Source organism: Protopterus annectens, chromosome 8.part1 (genome assembly GCF_019279795.1).
Source record: "Protopterus annectens isolate FY-2018-M chromosome 8.part1, PAN1.0, whole genome shotgun sequence".
NCBI classification, from domain to species: Eukaryota; Metazoa; Chordata; order Ceratodontiformes; family Protopteridae; genus Protopterus; species Protopterus annectens.
The window spans coordinates 285947069-285971187 of record NC_056742.1 but is presented as its reverse complement, the minus strand read 5'-3'; positions in this window follow the sequence as shown (position 1 = coordinate 285971187).

The following is a 24119-nucleotide window of genomic DNA, read 5'->3' as shown; positions in this document are numbered from 1 at the left end:
ACTTTGTTCATCTGCACTCATTTCCAGACAAGCACTGTTGTAGCTCAACATATTTCATTTCAGACTGCATTTTATGCCTACATGACTGTAAAAAATAAACCAGATTAAAAATGTTAGTAATATTATCACTAAACACATATACTTCTTGTTATCTAGCTTATTCAAAAACAAATAAGCATGTTGCCAACAGTCAACAAAGTCAAGGATCATATTCGAAGAACACGGCTCATTTGATGATGCTCGTAAAGAAATCAAAACGTGGCACACCAAAAATACTATATAATAGATCCAAAGACAACCGACTCACAAATTTGTGGGGCAGTTAAGGTTAAAATGCCACGTTTCCTCCTAGTCTTATTGACTGAGTGTCTAATGCATCAGTATTAAAAGAAAAATCAGAAGTCTTAACTTAATTATATAGGAATGTAGTTACAACAAATGTACATATATGTAGATGTATATATTTACACGTATGCATTACATATTTATTCACAAGTATATTTATGTGTGTGTACATTTTTTTATTAAAAAAGATTTTTAAAAAATGAATAATTTTTTAATGTTAATGCAGACCAGTTTGGTTGTTGTTGTTGTGTTTCAGCTTTTCCCGGTTAGGGGTCGCCACAGCGGAACTCCGGTCCGCTAATGATTGGCAGTAGATTTTTACATGCCGAGTTGCCGGCCCTGACGCACAACCTTCAATGAAGGTAAGCCTTTTCACGCATGTCTCTACACAGAAGACGCTGTCGCTGAGAATCGAACAGGACAATGTCTTACTGTGAGGCGACAACGCTACCGCAGCACTACCACCGTAGTAGAAGTATTATATAAAGGACAGTGTAATGATGGATTTTAAGCTATGTTTCTTTAAGTATGGAATTTGATTAATTGCAACTAGTTTGATTGGAGGTATATAAAGAGTTGCAGTAGGATGTTTTTTTATCTGAGGAAGTTTCTTTAAAGGGGGAAAAAGTGGTTAAGAAGTTTTTACATGTGTTGTTTTTAAATCAATATTTCATCTTCCACAGCTTGCGATCATTGGATGATGCTCTTGTTTACTATCATCCATTCTTTTCTTTTTACCATAACTACTCAGGTATGCAAGAAACAAAGTGTGTGTGTGTGTCTGTCTGTGTGTCTGTGTGTCTGTCTGTGTGTCTGTGTGTGTGTCTGTGTCTGTGTCTGTGTCTGTGTCTGTGTGTGTGTGTGTGTGTGTGTGTGTGTGTGTGTGTGTGTGTGTGTGTGTGTGTGTGTTAGTAAGTACTCAGAGCGAACACTATTCCTACTGCTTTTTTGCAGGAGTTGTACCGGATAGCTTTCAAAACAGTGGTTATTTCTGGAGGACGAATAAATTATGTAGGCCTGTGTGGGTGGAAGTCTCTCTACAGGAACTCAGTGCAGGAAGAATTTAATACAACAGGTCTACACTGACAGATCAAAATGCCGACAACAAGAACACTGACACTGGAAGACATACAATGGAAATAACCGACCGTTCAAAATCCTGAAGCTGAAAACACCGACATGCAAAACGAGCAGGACTGTGTAAGTATGCACTAGTGATGGACTTTAGGGTTAGGGTGCAGGTAAGGTAAGTGTGCGATAGTGATGGACTTTAGGGTTTGGATTAAGATTAGTGCATAGATAGTTGTGTATGTAAGGTTTAGTGTAGGTTTGTAAGGCTTTTGGTGTGCTTGTGTTGTGTGTGTGTTGTGAGTCGGTGTTATGGTGTTCGGTAATGTGGACTGTTGGTATTGTGTGGTTTCGGTGTTTTGGTGTCGGTGTTTTAGCTGTCGGGTTTGTGTTGTTCGGTGTAGTGTAGGGGATCCAATACAACACAGTCTTGATAAGGGACTTATTAAGACAGGGTTCTGAGAAAAACTGCAGAAAGACTTTTATAATAAGGTGGAAGTTGGTTAAAACTAGACCTTTGAATTTTACTGCTCTTTCTTATTCCCCCACTTTTAAGCTAATCTGATGATGCTCAATGCACATACTAGCTCTGCACTGAAGAACAATAACCAGGTTGGATCTTGTGGATTTGTAGGTTTTAAGTTTGCATTGTCTGTATAGCCTCTTTGCTTACAGAAAGTCATTAAATACTTTGCTTCTTATTTCTATATTCTGCATGTTAGAATAAATGTTAGCACACAGAATATAATTGGCAGCCTTGTATACATGCCATATTTCCATCCATATAATAGAAAGTATAGTGTGGGGTGAAGTATAGTTCAATATATATATATATATAAAATGAGTGAAGTTCACAGATAAATTCAGAAGTCTTCCTATTCTGCAGAATTAAGGGATACATTCTCCACTGGTACGTGAAATGTTACATGGAGTCTGATTGTAGGGTCAACAAAAGGCTTTTCTGGTATTCACGGTCTGACAGTGCATATGAAATTGTAGACGCCCCATGACTAGAAGCAGACAAGGAGAAGGAGATTAGCCAATATTCTAAGTCCACATTGCCCATTGGCTGAAGGGATATAAAAGTGAAACCAGGATGAGAGCCTTGAATCGCTCTTCAAATGTCTGTTAAGACCCAACCTTTTCTTCATACACAAAGACAAAATAGGCCAGGCTTTTTTTTTTATTTTTTAAGTGTTTGAGGTGAATCTTTCTATTCTTAGACCAATAACAACATTAAACTTCTCACCATTAATGACAGAAGTATCACATTTAAAAACATTAATGCATAGGGCAAGTGGTGGCATCCTCATTAGGGCCTTACATTGAATTTGTTGTTAGGATACCATATCAGGCAGAGAATCCTCTCCTTTATCTTGCTGGCAATCAGCTAAGTTCCCTCCATCCTGTTCACATACTGCCAGACCACAGCAACACAATTTTGAAGGCTTAGCTAGATCTTTTTGGACCGTACATACACAGGTATGTGAATGTACCCACCTGTACAAACATGCTACTTTTAGTCCATGGAACATTAATAAGGACTTCTGAGTTAAAAGTTTTAACATACTTAATACCTGCATATTTCTTAACATGGTAATTAACTTTCCTAATACTCACAGAGCTACAGTAAAACTGCTGCATTTTTTTAAATCAGGGTACTCAAATGTACAAATAGCAAACAAATTTATTATTCACAATGTTTCCTATCATAAAAATAGAAAACTATGAAATAATTTATATACATGGTGGTTAGTCTCTAAGTCTGGATCAAAGTGGATTTGTCATGACAGAATCTTTTGAAAATATATTGCATTTGGCTTGGAGTCACACTAAAGGTTTAATGGTGGTCAGCTTGGATCCTGAGGGGATCATTTGATAGGCCGGAGTAGTATCGTCTAACCGAGGCATATTTAGCACAGGGTTTTTCTCACATGATTTGTGGATTTGATTTTGATTGTATATATTGGTTCAAAGACTAGAGTGAAGAATACAGGATTATCGTTATCTTTTACACTTACTTGGTGTACCAGGGATGCCCTCTGCCTCCTTTGCTTTTTGCAGTCTGGTTGGAGTCTTAGGTCAGTATGAGTGAGAAAATCTGAAACAAGTGGGCATTAAAGTGGTTTATGAGGACTTTATGAATTTCTTATTCACAGGTGATGTGTCAGTATAATTGATTACATCAGCATGTCCTCTTCTGATATAATTGATTACATCAGAAGAAGACATGCTGATGTTAATTATCACCCTAATTAATTTTGTAAGTTCTCAGGTTATAACAGAAATACTGCTATGACCTGGGCAGTGACTTTAAATTTTGCCCCTTCTCAGTATATGAGACGCACATCAATATCAGTGGGAGTTTTCCTGTATGAAATATCTGTGAGCACACAGACAGAATTCAGTAGAGACATCTGTATTAAAAATAAAGTTTTAATATTGATTATGGGGAGGGTTGGCAAGGGGGAAGGATTTGGTGCAATGATTAAAGTCTTTTCCTCACAGATGCAAACCAGAGGGTTTTATTCCGATCTCTGGTTAAGCTTGTAATAGTCTGTAGACTGATAAGAGTGCAAGTAAAAAGACAGAAAACTAAAGAAATCAGTAGATTCCATAAAGGTAAGAAAACTCACTAAGGGCATTTCCTGAAGTTACACACTTTAGAGTCCCTTCTCCATTCCAGACATGTTTTTGCATTAAAGAAACACCAGATATGTCCTACAGGATACATTACTATTAAACCATTTTTACAATTAAGTTAATGGAAGTAGAAATATTTACAGTTAGTTTACAACTGTCCACCTCTCTCTAATATACTATACTCAACAAGTATAATTTTTTCTACAGTTTTTGTTTTGTGTTGCAGGATCCTGGTGGTCTATTGCTGTTTTCTCATTTTAGCCTGGGTGGTTTGAAATTAGTCTGCAAAACAGCTGAAATATGTAGAAATATCACCTAGTTGTTGTTGTTCCTGCTGGTATGGAAGAGCTTCAGGGATTGGGAGTTGGCATTATAGTTAGGAAAGCTATAAAAGACAACTGGTAAGTGTTGCAAATGCAAACATGGAGTTCTCAAATAAACAAGTCTGTGTAATGTTTGATCAAATAATTAGTCTTTTCTGAGTTTTAATAGCTCTGAGCTCACAAACTAAGTTGCCATTATGTTTCTTCTGAGATCTCAAGATACAGTTAAATAATTTGAAACCAAATGCAGCAAAAGTCTGTGTCTGTAACTGATGTAACAATTTAACTATACAGTGAAAAGTCATAAAATGCTACCTTGGGTCGACCCTGCAAGGAGGCCATAAGCATAATGGGACCAATCCAATCAACAAAAGATGCATAAATAAATAAAAATCAATCAAATCAATAAATAAATAATTTTAGTATTCAAAAACCTACATGTTGGTTGGACAAAACAATCAGCACATCTGTTACAAATCCACCATTAGTCAAGGTATCAAAAACCTACATGCTGGTTGGACAAAACAATCTTTACAAATGTTACAAATCCACCATTAGTCAAGGTAATGAGTACAGACAACTGTAGATACTAATAAAACAAAACAAAAAAAGCTACAGTCTCCATGTTCTATACTACAGAAAGTGAAGAAAAGGCAGCAATCAGAAGGGTTGAAGTTGCTCTTCCACCTTTCCCAAAGGCAGCTTTTAAAAACTCTTGAAATACTTAATTAAAAATAAGACTTTTAAAAGTCACTCCTAGAACACTGGGTGCTCACAAATGAGGTGTGGCAACAAACTAAGTTGTCCAGGGACATCTTCAAGAGGGGTTAGATTGGTATTAGTGAGAATTAGGTGGGCTGGGGAGATGAAAGGGTTAAATGGTGGGAGGAATGATTGGGAGGAAGTGAGGTAGAGGTGGGGAGGAGCTTAAGGGGTTTAGACAAGTGTAGCTGGGCAAGTAATTGCATTTTGGTGTGAACTTGCTACTGCAAGTCTATGTCCTGACAACCTGTAGGTACTGCTGCATGCAGGTAGGCCTTGGGTAATATTAGAGGGTAGGATAGTTCTGGATTTGGTGGTTGCCAGTGAGCATTGGAGTTTGGGGTCAAAGATTGTCTCAGGATGTAGGCGGCTTGAGGGTGATGGTGTGGAGTTAGATATCCTGTGTTTTTAGAGAATGCATGGTTGCAAAATCAGGCTGTTTGGCGGTTACGTGTGTCCTGTTTTAAATTAACCCATAATGTGCGGTTTTGGTGCCCTCACCCCTTATTTTCACTGTGTTCAAGTTTTGGGGAAAGAGGTTCATAGCTAGGGTCCATCGGTTAGTGTCGGTGCCTTTGTGAAAGCAGCCCTGCATACTTCCCAGTTAAACACAGTTGGGTCACTTCGCTTATTAAGATAAGCCCAATACTGAGGGGGGGGGGGGCTGCAACTGAGAAGGCATTTTAATTCAGCATGTTAGAGCTTGGTCATTCCAGCCATTTGAAGGTTTGGATGTCATTCGCGGGCTTTGGGTCTTAGGAGTGATGGCTTGTTGTTGGGTTTGTTTGTTAGCGGTGACATCATCCTGGGAGTTGTGGTGCCGACTGCTAGTGTGCTGGGTTTGGTTACAACAGATTGTTTTTTTGACTGGAGTTTTGGCTTCTTCTTGGTCTCATTTTGCCTTGTTGTCCACACTGCTTGCTGTGTGTGACAGTGCTGGTGTCGAGGCCTGGCGATTATTAAAGCTCCACGGAGTGTTTTAGCTTCGAAGATTGGTGATGGATTGTTGATGTGGTATGTGGAGGACATGGTTGTATGTTGTTCTTTTGTTTGCTTTTTTGTTGTAGATTTTCTTTTTGTTTTCTTCACAGCTATTGAAAACTGATGGCCTGTGTGACAGTTGCATGGCCATGTTGGTGGGATGCTTTTTCTTCATTAGCAGTTTCTCCATTGGAATTTGTACACATTGGAAAGTTTGGAGGTGCTTTGTTTTTCCCAGAATTTCAGAGGTAATTTGGTTTTGATGTGTGGAGATTGGGTGGAGTCTTGCAACTGTGGAGAATTGATGAGAGTGTCTGTCTCCATGGCATTCTGTCACTGCTGCTTTGAAGAGGGTCTAAATGTATACACTACTTGTAAAGGAACTGCTGGTTCTGCAGTTGTTGCGGCTGTACATTTCTTGTTTTGAGGTTGCGGGGAGTGATGCGGTTGCAGCAGTCTCTCGTCTGGCCATGGGTTGGGGGTCTGTTCCTTGTGTGTTTTGTGGTTTTATGATGGGTTGATGGCATTGATTGGAGGATTGGATTCACTGGGTGGCAGCTTTTTGTGGGGCATGTTCTGTTGGACTGAGTGCTGCTGTTCCTGGGTTCATGCATTTGTGGGAGCAGTGCTTGCTTGACTTGTGTTTTCCAGGGTTTTCCTGACAGATCGGGCCCCTATAGTGGCTAAATTGCAGGCTTGTCTGGGGATTGGCTTGGAGTGCATTGGTGGTGGTTGCTGTTCATGGGCCATGGCTACTCTATCAGTTGGTTATCCAAGTTTTTGTGGAGCTCTGTACTTTTGTCGTGTGATGTCTGCTGTTTCTCATAAGAAAAAAGAGGTGGATGGTTAGAGTGGAAAGAGAGTTGAGGCTCTGGAGGTGCAGTCATTTGGGGACAACATTTCCTCGAGGGAGGTTTAGTTTGGTTGCCTTTTGTAGAGTACTGAGGTTGTGCCATTTGGAGTTGAGTGTGGCTTTATGGGGGAGAGTTCCTAATGTCCACTACAGTTTTTAAGGCAGTTGTTGGGTGATGCTCAGGCTATGGTCTCTTTGTGAAATATGAATTTTCAAGGATTGGTAATGACCTAGTAAGACACAGTATGGTTTTGTTTTACCTGCCAATCTCCTGCATGCATTTATGCTTGGGATGCAAGGTTAGGCTTGGAGGGACCTCGTGGTTGTTGGCCTGCTAGGCTTCTATGAACCAAACTGTTGTAGACAGGTGTTAAATAAAGGAATGGATGGGTAAATATTGTGCATTATGTTGATATGGGCCTTGTACAATTTGTTGTGTAAGAGTCTGAGAGTGGGTAGCATTTTGGTGTGCTTTCGGTGGTGATTGGCATATTTTTCCTTTCCAGTGGGGCCTTGTTGGTTGTTTGCACTGGAACACATCAGGTGGCATGGGTGTTTTGTGTTGCTGAACTGTTTGGTGGTAAGGGTTCATTAATGAAGTGCACTCCACAATTTATTGGGAGCATCAAGATGGTGAAGGGATGTGGTGCAATGTGAATTACAGAGACATGCTGTGGTATGTCAAAATGCAGATAGCATTTATTGTCTTAGTTATAAACCTTCGCAGCACTCATTATTGTGAAGGTAGGGTGGAGCGGGTCTTATGCTATATGGTTCTAGGTGGGTTAGGGGAAGTGATCTGCTGGCTTAGAAGGACCTTGTGGTGACCGGCTATTGGCTCATGGCCTGTTATAGCTAGGCTGCTTCTAACAGAATCGCAGGGACAATGTATGAGTTTTGTGGGCTTACAGCTCACTGCATATGTGAGTTGTCGCTTAACCATTAAGGGGAGGACAGGGGTACAAAGGAATAATATTGGATTTGGCAAAGTTGGTCTCATTGTTCCAAATGGAAGTGGCAGTGGGCTGCTGGGTTGCTTGCTGGTATTCTTGATGTGCTGGCCATGTTGCAGGGGAGACAAAAAAAACCCTCTGCATTTGAGTGCCTGATCGGAAGGTGCAGTGTTGACATTCAGGTCCTGGTCGGTGAGGATTTTAGGAGTTAGCACTGGTGCATGGCCACTCGGGCTTTGCTGTTTGCCAGGCCATCCCATGTTTTTGTGTTTTTTCCAGATGTTGCAACTTGGTTGGATTTCTTGCTCTGGGGGGGATGGGGTTGAGAGTGATGCAGCTGCTCATCTAATTGGCAGTTGGTCACATGCCAGGTTGTTGGGATGATCTAAAGACTAAAGCCACTAAATCACAGAATTATGGTGGGATGGAAGAACTTGCTCTGGCTGGGGGGAGGGAGGTTATGTCGGAAATTGACAGACATGTGAGCATCATGCTTTATACCCTTCAGGAATGATGGTATGTCTATGATGGTTTCGGATGGTGACTTGCTAGGCAAGGAGGGCAAAGATGTTGCCAACATAGTCTTCGGATTGGCTGGTGGTTCGAAGGAGGTGGTCTTTCTCAGGTGATGATCGAGGCTGTAAGAAAGTTGGTGACTGGGTGAACATCCACAGGTATTGATACCGTTGGGGGGTTGGAGTTGAGATGTTAACCTCCTCATGCCTAGCTTTTACTGTACTGATATGGAGGGTACTGTGTGGACATGTGAAAGGATTTAGGTGTGTGGGATTTTGGTTAGGTTAAGCCCAAAGTAGTTGCTGGGATTTGTGGTGATAGCAGGGGTTGATTATTGGGACACAAGGATTGAAGGCACAAAATGACAGTGTGGGGAGTCTGAGGGAATAGGGTATATTTTGGTTTGATATGACTGTGGTATGGTTTGCTGGTGGTCAGGCGAATTAGCAGGACCAGACGCTGCAGGACTCTGGGGGCAGATTTATCATTCAAGTGTTTGGGTAGGTGTGTTAGCTGGGTCAATTTGTGTTGCAGCCTTCAGGGTGTAGGAGACTGGTGGACAAGTTGTGTTATATGGTTCAGGCGTGTACACAGGGCGGGACATTCCAGTTGGTCATGGAGGATTTAGCGGTAAATTTTGTATTTTCACAGGGGATAGAGTTATGTTAATTTACTAATTTGGACGGTGACCTGATTGCCATTTGGCAAGGAGTGAATTGGGGGGGTTTAAAGGGGGATATGTAGAGTACTTCATTGTTGGGATTGGGAGTTCAGGAATTAGGTTAAGAGGTTCGGGTTTTCTGGCCCTTAGTGTTAGATCATTAAAGTTTTTGGAGTAGACTGTTCCCTATTGCACATTCAGAGCTGTATAGGCTACTGGGAAATGCTACAGCTGACAGGGTTCAGGGTTCCAGACTTTTTAGTTAGGTGCAGATTTGTATTCAAGGGGTTATACAGGCAGTCTTTTAAGCAGGTTTTTAATGTTGTACTCATTCAGGCTTTCGAGGTGGGTGCATCTGGGTATGTTGTGAGCAAGTTATAGCAGGGTTTGATATTTACTTAGGGGTAGTTTTGGGTTTTACTGGTGGAAGGAGCGACACCAGTTTCAGGAGTGGGGGGGTATTTCCTAGGTTAATGGCTCTAAGCTTTTGATGAACTAGCCAGCTTCAGGCAAGTAATACTCCTAAGTCATAATTACAGTGAAGAACGCTGATTTAGGGGGTATGGAGGTGGATCCCCTTGATAGCATGCAGGTTAAGATGTGGTAGATGTTGTTTTGTTGCAGTGAATTTACAGTTTCTTTTCTTTTACAGATCCAGATCCATGAGGAAGGTGCTCACAGTGGACATTGTGCTGGCGGCTGGAGTGATGGACAATGAGGTCGTAAATAACATGTATAGTCACAGTTGCATATCTGAAGATGTTGAAGGCACAGAATTTGAGGTTGAGACGATAAATGAGCCTGGATTTCCCAGTGGCTGAAGGAAGTGGGTGGTGCAGGTAATGCATGTTGCAGGAAGTGTTTGTGGATTTGGAAGGTGGAAGCAGTCGGGGTCTGAAGGAAAGAGTTTGGAGGGTGATTGATTTGACAGGATGAATTTACTGTTGACTGTATTGGTTGCAGAAGATGTTAGTCACTAGAGAGGTATAATGGGGCAACATGGTTAGAGGTTTCTCAGAGTGGTACAGTGGGGTCAAGTGTAATCCTACTAATTTTAGTTTCATTAAGGTATGTTACAGTGCAGGTATGTTAAGGCATGGGGTTGATGATGGTCATCGATTACAGGTGATGGGTACACTGAATGACATTTGGCTTAATCCTTCCCTTTATGGCAGGTAGGTGGTGAATCAGTTGGGTAGAAGGGAGCGGGAACAGCCTTGCAGGCTGGTTGGCAGAGAAGAGGGACAGGCTTGCCCTCTTCTGTTCCCTCTCTGGTGTCTGGATGTTCATTTCAAGGAATTGGAGGAAAGGAAAATGAGTAGCTGGAGGAAGTTCGCTGGATAGGTAAGCAAGCGGAGGTAAGGAAGCTGCTTTGGTTGGAATGTAATTCAATAAATGATGTATGAAGTGAGATGGGATGTTGCTTCATATGAGTAAGGTCATGCCATTCTGGATTAGCTGGTTGGATGGCCAATTCAATAAATGGGATATGAAGTGAGTCTGAGATGCTGCTTCATAAGTAACGTAAGTGAAAAAAGGTATGGCCGCTGCTTACTGGGCAAAATGAGTAGGTACGCTGTCCTGATTAACATTACAAGGATGTTTATACTGTATTTAGAATCAATTGTACTATGTCCAATTGTAATTAATATTTAGTGACGAAAGCTATGTTATGGAAGTTAATAAAGGTCGTCAAATGTCATTCGGTGTGATGTGTTTATTGAAGGGGACCTGGACAAATGTCATGTAAACTCCTGAATTCCAATCAGAAAGAAAAATGGCAGAAACAGAAACTGTACTCTGCTTGGAGTAGTGTGCAAGTGTTAGCATGTGCATGCCAGTGCATGCATAATACATTCATGAGCTATTACTAGACTTGGAAGGTGATGCAAAGCTGCAACACACTCAAGAAGATCGGAGATATAATACTGTTATTTAAAAACAAACAGTTCAATTTTTTAATAACAACATTGTGTACTGGTAAAATCTTCGCCTGTGTGTGTGGTTAATGGATGATTTATCCAGAACTGGAATGTACTAATTACTTAGGCTTCAACCTTGTGATCAAACCATGTCAGCTATCGGTGAGCCCTGACATGGTTTGATCGCAATGTTGATCAGCCCCCCCACACACACACACCATTCAGATTATTGCTAACTTGTACAAACAGGTAAACAGATACAAAAAAGTATTTGTATGTTTTTTGTTTATGTGCGAATTTATTAAACAGCAGGGCGAGTGAGCTAGTCCACAGCACCCATTTCATACTACTGGGTCATTGTTGTCAAAAACATGTAAATAAACTTTCAAACAGGCATACACATTAATGGATAAGAAAACAAGACAACTTAAGCACATAGTCTCAAAGAAAGGGTGGTAAAATTCATTTTCTTACATATTTAAATTACTTAATACTTTTATATACAGCCAGTGTGCATATTTAGCAATTAGGAGTAGTATCTGTTGAAAATGTATGTTTATTCAGTGTCTATATGAAACTATCACAGACAAAATTTGCCACATGAAAAGTAAAATGCGTTTTTTGCACTAGAGAATAAAAGAAAGGCTTTTTCTCACTATAGGCATCATAACACTTCTGAGATTTCGTCTCAAAGTACTGTAATTTCCCTTAGTCTGAGTACAGTAAAATTGTTCCCAGAACAATTATTACAATATTTTAATGGAAGATGTTTCCTGAGATGTAGACAAATAGAAAGAATGTTTCCTATGACTCAGATAAAGTATGAAACAGCATAATAACTGAAAAAAAAATCTCTGTCAAATGTTGCAAGGAATTTAAACGATTCCATATAATCAGCTTTCTGATCATTGCCTGTAATTCACCAGATGAGGCTTTTTTGTTCTGCCCAGGTTGTTACTACAGTTACCATCATCTCATTCAATACTACCCAATATGCAGCAAAGAAATGGAGCCATATATTTAAAAGCACTAAAATGAAATGTGCACCATTCTTATTTTGAATGCGAATGCTAATTATGCATTTAGAGAATTTCTCTGACCACATTATTAGGATCAGGTAAAGGCAAGAAAGATACTAAATTTATTGACACACAAAACTTAGAGAAACAAAGTTATTGGTTAGAAGGTATAATAAAGTGCCAGATGGCATGGGATCAAATGGGGGGGGGGGGGGGGTGCAATGCAAGGAGATGAGCAAACTTTGCAGAATATGTTACTAATGGAAAAGGTAATGGAATTGGAATTCTGAACAGGACAAACACAGCTCGCACATCACAACGTTAATAACATTAATGACACTGAATGGTATTTGATGTCACTGACTGGTTTAATGAGTTACACTACCTCTAATGCTGATGAAAATTAGAATGGCTATTAACTGTCTTAAAAGAATATACTATTTCACTTTGCTCCAAAAGCTGAATTCAACAACGTGATAAGGATGCATGACCAAACTTCGCCACGTCTTTGGTCAAGAATCAGGAGGAAAGCTAAAAATAATTATGGATGATTTTTAAATAGTACTCTAATTTAGTATGAAAGTTAAAAGAACGGAAAGTTTGGCCTACAAAAACATTTTCTAAAGAGTAAGTATGATGCTCTAATGTCTGGCATACCATTACTGACTGACTGCAGTCCTGAGTGATTTATCAAAAAAAGTATGAGTGACAGAGCACAAGTACCATCCTACTACCTTCCCAAAGATAAGTATCCACATGCTACTTCATTTTAAAGTGTCAGTTACTACTACCTCTGGATGTCTGATCATTCTCTGTGGATTGATGCACCTTGCATTTTGGTCATTTAGGAAGGGCTGAAGCCTCTGGTTCCTGATCAGATAAGTAGTTCATCAGCCATGCCAATGTACATCAAGCCACTTTTCAAATAAAACTTACTTTGTTATTAATTGTATGGACTTTTAGCCATTGTGATCAGTTACACACAGCTCTGAGACAGCTTTTATAAATTAAGAAAATGCTCTTTCAAACCCCAGGTATATTACTGATGCACAGAAAATGTGTAATTTTGAAGTGCCCTTCTCTTGTGATTTTTCACAGGATTGCTCAGTGTACTTAATGCATGAATTACTAGATCCAGCTTGTCCGAGTTATAAAACACAATTTCAGACACAACAGCATCCATTTAGATTACATTAGCATAAGCTAACAGCAGGATTCATTTGGGAAATGTTTGCTCTCTAGATATGGGAGTTGGGGAACACAATACAGTACACATAACTGTGATAAAGAAAGATGATACTGAATACATTTCCTAGGGCTATGTTAGTGACAGCTTGGTACTTGAAGCATCATTTTCTTTTTGTAAGACTAAATCAAGGATATTTGATAATGTTCAAACACTATATGGAACATCAGCAAATATCTCATTAGTGCTACTAAAGTCTGCTAGAGATATCTGTCAGCATGCAACACATTCTAGAGATCTCTATCAGCATGTAACACATGCTAGAGGTCAGCATGTAACACATTTACTGCTGCTGTGTATGACATGCTATGTCAACCTGTGAATTCAGCAAACTATTCTGTAATGCTCTACTTAGCTAATGCTGTGTACAAAGAGTTGTCTTTTTCCAATAGATTCTGTTTAAGAATCATTTTCTGTGACAATGGACAAGCACTCCCATTTATTGCCTTTTTGATTCCTGACCATCCACAGAGTGGTATACTACATTTGGCTGCAGTCACTCTAATTTTTCTTTTAATTCATCATGGAAAAATTCATCTCCATAGTGACCCTCTAGGTGATTCATGCGGACTCAATTAAAAATACTGTGACATTGCCAGTTTGAACAATTTAAATAAACTGCACTCCGAAGTTATGACTTCCACTTCAGGACTCAACTCAAAGAAACAGTGCAAGGCTCGTCTCAAGCCCACTGTCACTACATCATTTCTCAATAATCGCCACATTTTTTTTTTCACTGTGTGTAAGGTTACCAACCTGCCCATCCTGTCACAACAGCAATGAACGTGTCATCTCTGGGAGACATCATAAGACTGATCCACATCTACTTCACTAGCAGTATTTTCTTATGCAAACCTAGTGTGTGTGTGTGTGTGTGTGTGTGTGTGTGTGTGTGTGTGTGTTGATTTATCTAAATGCACAAGCATTAAGACACAAGTGATAAGATTTTGGCGATCTGTAAACTAAAATTTTACCTGAAATTCAGACAAGTTCAGTTTTGTCAGACTTTTTCAGTTGTCAGTCTTACTTCTGACAAGTCTTTTTACAGTCAATCTTATGTGGTTTCAGTCACTTTAGGTACTTTCCTAGGAGTATGTCTTCATTTCAAGAGATACTAGACAGATGGCAATACATGTCTGATAAAGCATGCACATTCTTTGAAGATTGGTCTTTTGTCAATATCAAGCTTTTGTTAATTCTTTGCAAATACCATGAAGAGAGGCAGACAATAACTATGTGATTTGGTGGCTTCAAGAAGGGGGGGGGTCAGCTCCAACAAGAGTGAGTTACAAGCCAAGAAAAGACCCTTCAATCCCTAATGAAGGAGAAGCACATATCCCAACCCCATCAAGTAATGTGGCTCAAGTAAATCTCAGAGAAGCCCATAATCAAGAAGGAGCATCCATGTTGTTAGATTGGGTTTTGAATGGATGTTTGCTCTTTACAACAGAGTAGGTTCTGAGTCAAGTTAGGAAAATGGAGTTAATCCTGATCCTGGTTTTCTTTTATTATTTCATCCATCATTATCGGATTTGTTTTGGGGAGGCAATGCTCTTTAGTACCCATTGTCTTCACTGCACAGCACCTTTCAGCAATTAATACCCCCATTCCCAATTCAGCTAAAGAGAACATTTGAAGAGGGGGCTATGTTCAATTTTTCAGTCTGGTTCTTCAAAATGGGTTACAATGGGCCAGGAGCCAAGGATCTGTGTGCACTGGCAGCTTGCAGCATGCATCATCCCATTGGCTTCAAGACAAGATTTTAGGTGAATGGAGTGGTTGGTTTTATCCTTCTCATGGCTGTTGTCATTAAACAGGAGCCTAACAAAGCTCTGCCCTTATCAAGTGGTTCCTTAGGAATTAGAGAAGGCCTTTATTTGAGAAGAGGTTTAGCTTTGTTGCAAATTGATCAGAAATTTTGGAAACTTATGTTAGTTACCAAATACCTCAGATGTGAAAAACTGCATTGCCAATACATAGTCAGGGGATATGATTAATAACTCATAGGTGTCGTCCCATATGGATGAATATTTAGCAGATCTTAAGTTTAAATCATGTTGTTGTTATTAATGTTGGTAACTGGGTATGGCCATAATACAGGTTTACATATGATTGCTTTACTGTTGGGTTGGACATGCAGCTTTTAAATTTTGGTTTAAAGATGGCAGTAAATTTTTGCAACTTTGTTAATACCTTTTAATGAAGGAACTGGAGCATGTCAGATAAATTAACAGAGTAAAAAAATCATTTTAAGGCTTTAAGAGAAATGATTCCCTTTGAACCTTCTGGTAGGTCTTCTGTGAATCATTCACTCATTGAAACACAAACATTTTGCTAATTTTCTAAACGACTATCCTGATCAACAATTCACTATTGAATTGTTACAGTGTTCAACCTCAGGTTTTTTCATCAAGTCCAGTGCCTTCTTCAAAGTTTCACATTTTAACAATTTCAGGTCAGTCTAAAGCAAAGAAACCATAGTATAGGAATTGGTGTATGGAATGGTGTGTGCACAGCCTTGCAGTGGTATCTTGGCAATATTTTAGATTTTTGGTGAAGGAGGGTATGGGACAAAGGATGGTCTTAGCACATTTTAGGTAGTGTGAAATCAGATTAGGGCCCCCCTATCCCAAGACAAATAGAAGGTTCTGGGAAGATCCTTACATTTTTGGGGGGCTGGACTGGACGTGGATGGAGTTGTTTCTTTTAGATTATCAAAGAATAATTCTGGTCATCTTAACTTCACACATCAGCTTGTGTTTGTCAGCTAAGAAAGTTAAAGTGAGTCAGATTATGGAAATGTGAGGCTGTTTAATGTTATGAAGTGGCTCTGGGGAGGATTTCACTACATCTTTAGTTAATCTGCTACATGATGGCTGACAAAACATCACATCATCAGGGATTCTAGAAGGGTAAAATCAGAGCTTCAGTTGTGGTCCATCCTCCTGGTGGACTTCAATGGTACATCTGTTTGACAGGATAACTGGGTTGCAAGCTAGATGTTACAGTTGATCACATATGGAGCATGAGGATATGGGATGGGAGTCTGTCATAAATATGCTAATTCTTTATACTCAAGCCTCCAACTTGGTCTACTGAAAGAAAAAAAAGAACAATTTTTCAGACATTAAAGCCCATTTGGTTGTCATAGTCTTTTGGCAGAATGGTTTATGCAAAAATAAATAAATAAATAAATAAAACAACCAGTAGTTCTGTCTGAGAGTAGACACCAAATGGCATTCCCTTTTTTATTGTCCCCATTCATTCAGCACTTCAGAATATCAGAGCAAGCAGTTTGCATACGAGGCACTTTGAAGATGTCACTTCAATGAAAGGGGAAAGGCCAGTCTGGTAGGGTCATCTGTCATGTTCCCCAGTCAAAAAGGCCATTATTTATTACTCCTGAATGCATTCATTAAGAACGTGATTTACTTTATTAATAATCTGGTTGCAGTGTTGATGATGTATCTTTATATTTTGTGGGGGGAAAGTAGGACAGGGAGCAAATGAGGTTTGGGGTACAGAATTGTGTCTGCACTCCACATGGCTTGAGCTGTCAGTCTGTAGATGAAGGGGAGACAGACCTTTATCATCTGTGGGTCACCTGTCTTGCACCATCATTTTTAATGTGGAAACCTAAGTGTCCCCCCACCCCAGTTCAAGTGTGGGCAGTCATTACGTGGCCTTCTCCCATTTTCATTCCCCACATTCTTTTTTAGGGCCACCAAAAGCTTCCGAATAAAGCTGTCCATATTGCAGCACATGGCCAGTTTGGCATCTGTCACACTACTCACTCAGCATTGAGCGACCATGCTGGTTTAGGAGTTTTGTAGTTTGTTGGTTCTATAAATCTTGAATACATTCATGACAAAGTGATGTTCTTTGTTAATAAACTGATGACCATGTCTGCATGTGTCTTTGTATTTTGTGGGGGGGGGGTGTTGGGCAAAGGATAATTTAAATTTTACTTCTGCTCTGTGATGCTGGCAACAGTTTCTGATAAAGCAAAGACCCTAAACAATTTCTCTGGCTAGTACCCAATGAACCATGCAGTAACCACTGCCTCCCCCGAAGCAATGAAATGGCTAGCATTAGTGTTAGAGGGAAAAAAACAATGACTGACTGAACAAATGAATGAATAAAAAGAAATATCTTATCCTGGAGAATAAACTAACACTTGGATACACCATCCACTTTCTCCTGAAGCACTGAATTAAGACTGGCAGGAAGGATATCATTTGTCATCTGAGGAATACAGACAAAACATGTATTCAGCAGGCAATTAGACAGCTAAGTTACCTATAGAGACACTACACTTGGCATCTGAGGAATATTGACAAAACATGTATTCAGCAGGCAATTACACAGCTAAGTTACCTATGCAGGGACTAATGCAGTCTGCTTTCCATAGATACTGCTTAAGAATAAGAAACTTACAAACTTGGGTAACATTCTTATAACTTCTAAAGTCTGAATGGTTTAACACTGAAATTGCATTCATGGTATAAAATGACATTTAATAATAAATAGTGATGCAATTTAATACCATGAATCGTATCCCTCCATTCCACATTTCTCCAAAAATATATTGTCTTAAAATATATTTCCTCTTGTGAACATTACATGCAATATATTTTATTAAAATTATGCCCCTCAAGGTATTATGCATTTTTCTCTCTATTGTCACTCCTACGTTTGCCCTCACTTCCTCCTTTTTATTATTTATTTAAGGAAGACTATGAATATTATGAATTTTTACCATCTAGCTATTTCATATACTCACAATATGTTTCCATTTTAGCTTTACTTGTTATAGCCTCATTTGATCACAAGTCTGAAAAATAGTAGACAAAGATCAGGACTCTACCCAAGTTATCAAACTTTAAATAATTATAAAATAAGTGTGTGTCTGAGCTATATATACTGTGTCTCAGTGAAACGGAAAGGTCATGAAAGAACATTCATTTACTGTAGTCTCAGACAGCAGGATTTTATAATTTGTAAGTCTATAAAAGCACACGCAATTGCTCCTTTTATCATTTTGATATTTCACATATACAGTAAATTGTTTTTATTTTGTTGAATGTGTGGAGCCCACTAACCTTATGGACCTTTTTCAGAAAATATCTTAGAAAAAGGATATTGACCGATTTTTGTGGAGAATTCTAGAGCTGCGCAGAACGTTAACAGAGTACACACTGAAATAGTGAAAATGCAGACACAGTTGCAGCATAGCGACAGACCAAAGGAAATGACTGGGAATGAAACAAAAAACACTACCAGACCCTTGAATGATCATCAGTGGTTTAGGGTATAAATGTGATGTATAGAAAAATACACATCAGTTATCTGTAACAGGTTCATTATCAGGAAAGCTGGAAAAAGGTATAGGATGTTGTGACTGTGGATGAGGTCCATACGAAGAAAATTTTAATTACAGATGTATAGGTTGAATTAGTACAACATTTTAATTTGCAATACCACAAAATAAGGTATTTTATCTCATAATTTTTAAACTATTATTCAAGTACTCTAAGTTCAATAATCAGTTGAAATTAAATCCTTTACTTCTTCAAAACTTAAATTATATCAACTAATTATCTATTTAACCAATTATTCTTTTATTCAAATAAAGTTCAATAATCAGTTGAAAAATAAATCCTTTACTTCTTCAAAACTTAAATTATATCGACTAATTATCTATTTAACCAATTATTCTTTTATTCAAATAATCAAACATCTGTTATCCAATTATTCAGTTAAGTTATCATATACTAATACAACTAACATGTATATGTGTATCAGTTTTTCAGAATATGCTCTCGTGTGAATAACCTTTCCCTTCATTATATTAGAATGGTGATTAAGCACACTGTACATTTTTTCAGGTTTGCTATTTAAAAGCTAATTAGAGTGGTGCACATCAGTTCTCACCAGTTCTCACCAGTTACAGAATAGTTTTTAGAATCCTAAATGTATTGCCCTGCATTTTGCAGTTAAACCTTACTTATCACTTTATGTCCTTTGCTACAGTCTTTGTAGAACGTTTCACCTTTGTTGCCAACAAGCCATATATCTTTGTGCAGTCAGCAAAAAGGTATTCACAGGATTTCTTCATAACTTCTACATAAGCATAGAATTGCAATTGCTCTAATACTTGCATCTGAGTAACTCCACCTACTACATCCCTAATTTCTGATGGTACCCCTCCATTTCTATTCTTTCTATCATACATTATTGGCATTACTCTACCCACTTTATATCTTTTCCCCCACGTCTTATTATTTTTAATTGTTCTCATACTACCGTGTGACACTATCAAAAGGGATATACAGGTAAAATATATGGATATTAGAAAAAAAGATGACCATGGAGGAGAGAAAAGGAAAACTGCAAATCTAGCATAGGAACTAGGTCATGGAAAGAAAGAGTAAGTAGGTATTTGGATCTACCTCAGAAGCTTAAAGTTTCAAAACTTCGAACATTAAATAGCTGAAACCATAATATCAACATTTTGAATCTTCAAAAACCTAATAGTTTATTTATTTAATTTATTTTACATTTGTTGACCGGGATAGTCCGACTGGATACATGTCCATTTTCAGCTGAGGTCCGGGCAGAAAAGCTCCAAGATAATAATACACATTGAACATTTGGTAAATGCTAGTTTCAAGCAGATTACAGTCATAAGCATGACTAGCATTTAACACATAGAGTACTTATTATAAAACACTTTAAAAAACATAATATTATTTTCAAAGTTAAACATACATAACATTACATTTAGGTTTAAGACACAATGACCCTTCCTGAAATGGAGTGGAAGAAAAAAGTTAAAAGTAGTTGAAGGTAAGGCACCTAAGAAATAGGGAGGTCATTAGTCGGGGTTAGTGCAAGGACATAACAAATGAGTTTTGAAGTATTTCTTGAGTTTGTTTTTGAATTGAGTTAGTGAGGGTTCTAGGGTCAAGTCAGCTGGGAGTCTGTTCCATATTTTTCCAACAGAGTTGGCAAACAGAGTCCCCAGCTGAGTAGTTGGATTTGTATGTATAAATTAGGAGTCTTAGTGGATGATCGCTGTGGCCGGGTGCTGGTGTAGGGGTTGATAATATTTTTTAGTGCAGGCGTATTTTCTAGTTGGTAGAGGACTTTATGTGCCATTATTAGCTGGTTGAACTGAAGTAGGCTTGGAAGTTCAAGCCATCCTAGGCGATTTAGGTTGTGACAGTGGTGTGTGTTTGTTATAGCAGGATGATAGTTTATTAAGATCTGTTTTGTTTACGTTGGAGAATAGAGGTGAGACAGAGAAGAGTTGATAGCAGATGGGAACGGGCAATTGCAGTTCTAGCAAGTGGGGTAAGGAAAGGTTTGATTCTGTAAAGAGAGCCAAGTTTTTTATTAACGGTTTTGATAGTTTGATATGCGCATCAAACTTCAGGTTATCAACTATGACACCTAGTAATTTAGTTTGGGCTTCTGAGGAGGCTTCGCCCTTGTGACCAAACCACACCAACCGTGGGTAAATCCAGCATTATCCACACCCAAGCGTGGGTTATTGCTATATTATACACTTTCTCTAGGTACAGGTACAGTTTAAACACAAATATCACCACAGAAATTCAGTAAAGTCACTAGCTACTTATAGAGATTTTGAAACAAAAATAGAACAGTGTGTGCAGAATCAGAATTTAGCATCAGGCCATTCAGTTGCACATAAAAAGAAGTAAAAGTCCATACTATGAAGAAACTTACACTGAGTCACAGCAGGTCAGCCAAGGGGGGAAGAGAGAGAGAGACTGGGAAATCCTAAGCACCTAGATTTGAAAATGATGCCTGTACTAAGTTGTAGCAGTTTAACCTGTATGTGGAAAGAGGGGGTGGGGGAAAAGAGAAGTCAGTAGGAGTGGTTAGAGGAATACCTTGATTGACTGACACCACACCAGTGGTAAGTTGCATGTAACGGCGTAAAATCTGCACTCAGCACTGTAATGTTATTTGCACTCAGCACTTCAATTTTACTTATGTTTAGCAAGAAAGACAGACCAACTGTATACAATTTTGAAAATTATTAAAAGGGTTACTTGTTCAAATGTCAGACAAGTAAGTAAAGCTTTCAACAGGAATCTATGTCAGAGTTTTAGAAAGCCAGAAAGGTATAAATTCTACCTTTAAAAATTAAATTAAAAAAATATATATTTTTTTACAAGATTGCACTAGTGAGGAAAACTGTATATATCCCATTCCACACTATACGGCCATCTCCATTCAAAATGTTCGAAGTTTCAAAACTTCAATCTTATGGTCTCGGCCTGTTGGAGTTCAAAGTTTTGAAACTTTCGAGCTTCTTAAGGGGATCCAAGGATACAGAACAGTTTCTTTGTATGAGTCTATGGAACTATCAGCAGGGTTAGGATTGTTTGTGTAGGTGGGAAAAATGTTGATGGATGTGAAAATCAGGGAAGAGGTGATGAAAATGATAACACCTTAAAAAAAAAAAAAAAAAAAAAAAAAAGGTACCAAAACAATCTTCTGTTGAGGGGTTTTAAATGCAGCTACAGTCATAAGTCCATTAGTTGAGCAGCAGAACATGTTTATGAGCAGACAGGAAGTCTTGAGGCAGCTGATTATTATAAATAGTGTTTTTCTACCATTGGTTTGGCATGCTGCATTATGGTCAGCCAAGTTTCAAGAGTATAATGTTTGAGCATTCTAGGAGCATTTGTTTTAATGAAGTATAAAAGAAGCAGCAACATGACACATGCATGTTTGTTCCTTTTTATTATATCTATGTTCTATGTTAAATAATTTTAATTGCTCTTTTCTGAAAGTATAAGATACTGAGTTATTCAGTTATTAGAAATAAATGTAATGCTGTTCCCAAGTTACAGGCACAAGCAGTACATCAAATGCTTTGAAATAATTACCTGAAATATTATAATAAGTTGTTTTAGGTAGTTTTCAGGTACTTAAATGGCTTTTATTCAGTTTTATTAAAAAAATGTTATTATAATTTCATGAGTATGGGTACTGATAATTAATTGAAGATGAAGAAAAGCAGTCAGTTAGGAAATTATCTGGTATTAATGGTATGTGAAAAACTTTAAACAGCCTCATATGCCCAGGACAGGTTTACAGTAAGTTGCAAGCAACACATGATACTACATTTATGACATCAACAAAGCTGATAAAAAAACAAATTCCACCCAGTAAAAGTCATAGGCATTCACTCTGGATACTCCAACCTTCCTTGGATCCTTTGACACTAAAAGACAACCCGATCATGGCAATATGGTCTGCAAAAAGCATGTGGGGAGAACAGGCCTCTCAGCAGCCCAGATTTTTTCAGAATGTCTAGAATTTTGCCTCAATTTTTTTTCCTAATAAAATTTCTGGTTTTCTGGAAAATCACTGAGATTATCTCAGGAATGAAATCACTAAATAATGATATACATGCGAGTTTCAGACATGTTATCCTTTAAAATGCATTTTAACACAAGCCCTATTTATAAGAGCAATATTTAAAATCTGTCCATATTTTTGGGCCTTTGTCCCTTCGTTATGTCAGGCTTTGTCCAGATTTCTTGGGCTAAGAGGCTGAGAGGTATGGTGCAAAGAAAGGACTCATGAGGTAGGTCGACTGCACAGTCTGTCTATTAATCAGAAGTGTGCATTCAAATATTGTAATACTGCAGAAACATCAAAGGAAAAAATTGACTTCCTGTGTGAAATTTTACCATGGAAAACAAAATAATGGATACCAGCTAAATTTCTCCTGAAATCATGCATAAGCTATAATCCAACTATTATCCTAGTTCCCAGACTGCACAACGTTCATGGTGAACGTAAAGGTCAGCGTGAGCAGAAGTGGGGTGATGTACATAAACTGGAGTGACAGTAGCCAGATAACTGTTTTAGTCCTGTTGAAGGTTAAAAAAACGATTCCTGAATTGTGAGCACCATCCCTCTGCAAAAGCCAGTCTATTACATGCATCAAGATATTGGTACTCAGGGACCTCCCCTTCCAGCAGCAGGATTTAAGGATGCTTTACTTCATGGCTCCTGGCAATATGTTGGTTAAAGGCATATACACTGATAGTATTTCATGCTTTTTCAAGTCCAGGCAGTGTAATGAGAATGGAAAGCCATGAGTGAACTGCATTTAAAGCAATTCTGTGATGAAGAAGTCTGTGTGTAGTATACAGAGTGACACGTGATGTTAATGTGTATAGCTGCATATTTTGCATTGTACGTTCTCTGACTTGGCAAACCTTGTCAGAAGCAATTAAATGCCTCTATGGGGTTATTACGATAGGAATTAGAAATGCAAATGGGAGAAACCTAACAATTACAAATATAGCTACTAGGACTGCACCCTGGATTTAGTCATACATCTTCAAATTTAGGAACTGGAGCTGTACAGACAAATTTTGTTTAACTTTATCCATTAACAACACTGGCAGGAGCCCATTTTCAATGGAAGCTTGGGTAAAAAAGTTCCAAAGTATTAGAAAAATATTTTAAGAACAATAATTTCACCATCCTCAAAAATAATAAAATAAAAAAGATCTATAGTTGAAACAATTATACTAAATTAGACATAATGTGAAAATATTGGTTAAGAATGGTTTTGACTACCAAACAGAAATGAGCAGGAAAGCAGTGAGCAGCATGACCTGGTATGATTTCTGTCTGCCATTTTAGAGAAAGAATTCTGCCATCATTAAGTTATTGATGGATGATTCGATGGTTGTTGAATAAACTAGTGTGACTAATACCATTAAAGTTATCAGCTGTAATGCTGCAGCTGCCTCTGAAGAATGTAATGGG